Genomic DNA, 6,421 nt, shown 5'->3' with positions numbered 1-6,421 from the left:
ATGGATGGATCCAAAGCAGTCAGATCTGACTTTTTTGCTTGTTTCAGAGGTGGTTCTGAGGATGGAGCCAAATTAGAAGGCATAGTCAGATCAGGAGATCTCTTATGACACACTTTTAGGTTCATAGGTGTTTACTAGGCTAATGGCCACAAGGGCTTTTTTAAGCCTAGCCATACATCCCAAATTTCTGACAAGTTTTGGTACCCTTGATAAGTGTAAGTAGGGGCTTGGAAAATTAAACATTTAGAAGTAGGGACCTCTGAGATGAACCATTTACAGGTTGTCTGTGTCCATTAGAGACATAGCTGTCAAGCCAGGGATGAATTTCCTGTTATCCATCCAATTGTCCAAGTTACATTTGAATTTGGTTAGGGAGGGACTTTGCTTCACATGGATGGAGCGCCTGTTCCAGAGATGGAGTTGTCTCTGGGATACATACCTGTCTCCCCAGCATGTCCTATTTATGTGACAGGCAAGGTTTAAGTCTTTAGAACAGGTAATTCTGGTGCTGTTTGTTTTGCGGATATGGAGGAGGTCCATCAGAGTGGGTTCTAACAATGCCATGTATGCCAGGCATAGATCTCCCCTCAACAGCCTGTAGAAGACAGAATACAGGGATAGGGCCTCAAGGCAGTCTGCATAGGACATTTTACTTATGCCCTGGGCCTTGAGGAGGTCTGTATATGTCATTTTACTTAAACCCTGTATCCTTTTAGTGAAGAACCTCTGTGGATGTTCCATTTCTTGGATATGTCTGGTTATGTACACATCAAAGGGGGTGTTGTACTCAATGACAGGTCTGATGAATGATGACTGCAGTGGACCAATGACTTCCTTGGACCTAGATGCCATACCTTTGATTATAAGTTGATTATAAGTTGCGCAATATAGAATGATTTCCTCACAACTGTAGACATATGATGGTTAAAGGCTAGATTATTGTTTATGTGTGTCCCTAAGTCCCTGACTACTGGGTCAACTCTAAGGAGTGTGTTGTCAACATGATAGTTACAGGGGTGGATGGCTTCCCGAAGCATACTGTTATGCATTTCTTGGCATTTAGTTTTAGTCCATTGCTCTGACACCACTTGTTTATCTGTGTCAATACTTCCTGGATAACATTTGTGTTGGAGTGGGATTCAATGACAGCTCCTAATTTGCAATCATCTACAAATTTAGTCAAGCAGAGACCACTGACATTGGCCTTGACTTCACAGAAGTAAATGCCAAAAAGGAGCAGTCCAAGGACCGATCCCTGAGGGACTCAACATGTGACTGGCCTCTTTTTAGAGGTGGACTCCTCAATTTTAACTTCCAGGGTCCTGTCTGTGAGCCAGCTGGCTATCCACTAAGTAATATACAGGTTTGTACCTAACTTTGAGTTTTTCAATAATGCTTGAGTGGGGTATTGTGTCAAAAGTCTTGGCCAGGTCAAGGTAGGCAGTGTGAATCATTTTGCCCTCATCCATTGCTTTGGTGACTTTTTCAAAGAAGTCCATTAGGTGACTGGACATGACCTGCCCTTGAAGAAACCAAATTGGGTTGGGTCCAGTGTCTGGAGGTTTACTATTATCATTATTGATAATTTATATGATAATTCTTTCCATGGCTTTGAAAGAGAGTCTCCTGTTTTGTCTAACATTTTAGGGGTTTGAGCCCCAGAGGCCTTAGATGTAGGTTTTGAAGGTAGCAAGCCCTTAAGAATTAACTTATTTTTGATGCACGGGAGTTAAATCCCTTTCAAATGTCACAGCTGGAGTCAAGATGGGAAGGCCCTAAACAATACATGCACTTTAAATGTGCATCAGAATTAGGAATTCTGTGGCTGAAGACCACACATTTTTTTAAACCCTTAAGGTTTATCAGACATTTTAAAGAAGAATCAGAAAAGACTATTTTTTTTGTTTTAATATTACAAAATTTAAAGGGAAAGAGGAAAATTCTAACAATGTCAAAACTTTAGAAAGGGAGTACTGGAAAGTACTAAAAATAAGACAGGATGCCAGCAAAGATAATCAAGGCTACTCTTAAGAGTAGAAGGATATTAATATAACTTCTATACAAAGATATGTTACATAAACAGTTCTTTAGACATCTAGATACAAACAGATGCAGCACTTTAGAAAGGTAAAACAGGTATTTCTTCTGTGGTGACATTATACTTGATATTTAATTCCAAATATAAAATGTGCAGTATGCAAACAGTTCACTTGCTTTTTGAAGAAACGTATTTTTGAATCTTTTTTCTGTCTAATAAATCTATTTTTCATTATAAGTAAGGGCCAAAATTCACTTACATGTGGAAAAACCCACAACAGTTTAAATTTCTCACTTGTCAATTAAGCTCATAGGAGACATCAATGAGATCTGGAGGATTTAGTATCAAGGAGGAATTATAGGTATGAAGGAGTTTGAGACTGTGAGGAGCTCATTGCAGTTACCACTAGGTGTACAGGCACCAGTGCTGCTATTTCAGTGTCAAACAGGACCTGAGAAACCAAGTAGTGAAGGGATAACATTTTGAACTTCAGTAGTATGAAAACAGGTTTAGAAAGGAAAGATCAAGCATTAGTCACAAAGAATCTTATTTCTTTGGAATCATAAACATTCAATTAGAACAGGTCAATTAAGGAGTCACACATAAGTAAGAAAAGATCAGTTAAGGTTAATCATCTGTGAACTGAAGGGGTGGAGCTAAGAACTAAACCTTCTATTTAAGGGGTACAATAAAACATTTCAGAGCTTTACTGGAAAGGCTCACCCAGACTCTGCTACAGTTTGTTGTGAAGGAAAGGTTAGTTTGCTTTTTATTTGTTGTGTTCTGTATTACTTTACTGCATTTTTCTTTTTGCATTCTGTGATTTTTTTTCTTTACACTGTGTTTTACTTGTATTCTGCTTTTAACTGCATATTAAAACTTGAAAATACACCACAGGTCTGTCTCTTGTTAGTCAGGCAGAATTTTTTCCCACTCTCCCACCCCGTTTTTGTTGGTTCTTAAACACCACTGTCTTGGTAGTTGTCTGCCCCTTATGTTAATTTAACTATATATCTCATTTCCTCTCTGCTTTTACTGATTGGTGTGAGTAAGCACAATATTATCATTGTGTGAAATCACTCCCTTTCAACTTTTTAAAGTTATTGGCCATCCTACTGCATTCCATAATACCAGAATAAAAAAGTGACCAACCCCTTTCAGTCTATCTTGCTGTTTTAAAAATAATGACTCTCCACTAAAACTTTACTTTTTGGACAGGTAAAACTTAAGTAACGTACTTTCACATCTAACTCCTCTAGTGCACACTGCAGTGTTTAGGATAAACCATTTTTTTATCTTACCTTTAAGCATCTATTGCAAGACCACCAGTTATTGGTGACCCACATTCTGCCTCTCAGTAGTCATCTTGGGATTAATGCTTCTGTTTTCTCCTAGTGAGAGAAGGAGTGCAGTTGCATTATTTCCTGGAGACTGCTGATCACCAGAAAGCTTAATAACTGCCTTATATGTGACAGTATGGAATCTGTGCTTACATATTGATCCTAGCGAGAGTAGGAGCAGAGTGCATAGATTCCTGACTCTTTCTGGTTGGAAAGTGAGTGTCTGTGCTTAACGTACCTGATTGGTCTGGTTGCTATTCAAGGCATCTACAGAAAAAAGCTACAAGCCTGCAGATCATTGCATCATCTGAGACAAGACTGTGGATCACCAAACAGGCTGTGGCCTACTTCTCTTCTTGGGATTGGTGCTAACATTTTGCTTCTGGTGAGAGAAGAAGCAAAGGAGTATTGTATCCTAACAGAGTGAAGCTGTGCTGAGACCAGCATTAGTAGTAGCCAGGCAGTAGCCATTCACGCGACTCCCCTCTTTTTATCCTTTTTGACAAGCTAATTCTTTATTTTCAGTAAGTACTGCTTGATTTATTCCTTACTTCAGAATATCTGTCTAAATACTTCATCTTTAAATTTTCAAGGTCTATGTATTAGTTTCCCCTCAAGTGTCTGGCAGTGCTCTGTACAGACTCAGAAATTTTGAGTGACATTTTTCCTGTAAAAGAATTCACTACTTAATATACTGAGCTCATATCCAGGCATGTCTAAAGGTCAGTTCCCTGTGCTTTCTCCTGTCAACCTGGTGAACTTGGGCATCCTGAGGCAATGTAGCAACTGCCTCATGTACACAGACAACTCTCTCCTCTTACCTCACAACACTATGACTTGTGAGAGATGCACATATATAACCAAATTGGAAGCCAAGCAATCTCCAGCCAAGACTGGATCAGCCAGTCAAGAGGAGAAGGTCAATACCTACACCACACCACATTCAACACATAGCCCTCCAGAACATGCACCACCACAACCCTCACATAGTAACACAAAACACACACCTACATTTGCGGAGGCTCTCAATAAAAATCTAACCAAACAGAGACCTCTGAGGCAGAAACGCAAACAACCACCACATCCCAGCACAAACCATGAGACACATGGCACACATAAACAGTGTGCCACTCAACCAAAGCCCATAAGGCAAAACAACTTACCCAATACACTAGTCATAGGGGACTCAATAGTAAGGCGCACTGATGTCCCACTCACTAGGCTGAATAAGGAGAAAGTTACGGTCAGCTGCCTGATGGGTGCCATGATCCGCCACATAATGCACGTACTTAGGTCACTCCACAATAGGTACAAATATGACTCTGTCATTGTCCATGTTGGTGTGAATGACCTGAGATGTACCTCCCTCAATGACATAAAAAGAGACAGAGGAGCTCTCGGATCTTGTAGCCCAGGCAGGTATGACCCTAGCTCTGAGTAGTATCCAACCATCACCCAGAATGATAGCACAGTACAAGCAGAAAATGACTGACTTCAACAATTGGCTAAGTTTCTGGTGTCATTCTAAGGGGATCCAGTATCTGCCTGGGATGACATGATCGACAGACCTCGATGCTTCGCCAGAGATGGCCTGCCCCAGGAATTCCGGATATCGGCCAAGGCTCTTGCCACCCCTATAGTGCCTTTTTTAGGCAATGTCCTGAAGACAAAATTACCACCATAACATCTACAAGCAAACGAAGTCTGAGGGTTATGCTACTCAATGCTAGAAGTCTAAATCTCAAAATGCACTCGCTTGAAGTGCTCCTTAAAATGGAGAACATCGACATCTGTGCAGTGACAGAGACCTGGTTCAAGGCTCCGGAGAGCACCCCAGCACTTCCAGGCTATAATTTATACCACACCTTTCGGCCCCTAAACCTGGGCCGAAGCACTAAAGGTGGTGGTGTCTCCATATTCATAAAGGATATGCACACCTCCAGACTAGCAACCCAACATAACACATCAGAGATACTTCAGGTACAACTAACACTGGGTAAAACTGCAATCCATGTTGTAGCCTGCTATAGATCCCCCCACCATGTCCCAAGACTCCCATTCCATATTCCTAAACACACTGGAAAATATTAGGGTAAAACTCAGTACCCTTATACTAGGAGACTTTACCCCTCCATTAACTGGGAAAATTACTCATGTACCTACACACTTGCTCAACATTTTCTGGAATTCATTAATTCAAACCCCCTGGACCAGCTCATTCTTACCCCCAACCAGGGGTAGAAACCTCCTTGACCTGGTCATTACTAACATGGGTGAACATTGCTCTACACTAGTAATCAACTCCTCCCTGGTCAGATCTGACCACAAGCTAATCACCATGGATATCCACATCCCACTCTCACCCCCCAAAGGAAACCACTGTAAAAAACTTCTCCAAAGCCAATTTTGGACTTATAAACAGAGGTGGCTAACTTCATGACACCAACGCAAATGGAAAATAGGTGCTTGACTGAATCATACACCAATGCACTGTATGAGCACATACACAAGTGCATGGAACGGGCCATACAAAACAGAACCAAGACTCTCTCCTCCAAAAAAGGAAGCCAATCTGGTGGTCCCCCACCATAAACAAACTCTACAACAGAAGGAAAAAAACTGTTGCAGAAAAGGGTGAAGTCCCACGACTGGAAAACCCCCCTTGTCAGCCTCAGCAAAAAACTGAGATCCATCATCAAATCCTCTAAAGCTAGCTATGAAAACAAAAGTGCTGCAAATTTTAAAGACAACCACAAGGCATTATATAGTTATGTCAAGAATCTACATGGCAATACTCAGATCTGCTCTGAGTTACAGCACAATGGCAATACATATACAGAACCAACTAATATTGCCAACATACTGGCCCACAGGTTCAGTGTGAAATTTACCCCCTTTCATCCCCTAAAGGGCCTATCACAATACCTGAGGAATGCCAAGTCCCTATTATCATGGCTACACATGTAAAAACTGCACTGTCCAAAGCCAAGAATACAGCTTGCATGGGACATGATAATATCCCTGGCTGTGTTCTACATGAATT

The sequence above is a fragment of the Protopterus annectens genome, chromosome 3.part1 (assembly GCF_019279795.1).
Source record: "Protopterus annectens isolate FY-2018-M chromosome 3.part1, PAN1.0, whole genome shotgun sequence".
In the NCBI taxonomy this organism is placed as follows: Eukaryota; Metazoa; Chordata; order Ceratodontiformes; family Protopteridae; genus Protopterus; species Protopterus annectens.
This window is presented reverse-complemented; position numbering follows the sequence as displayed.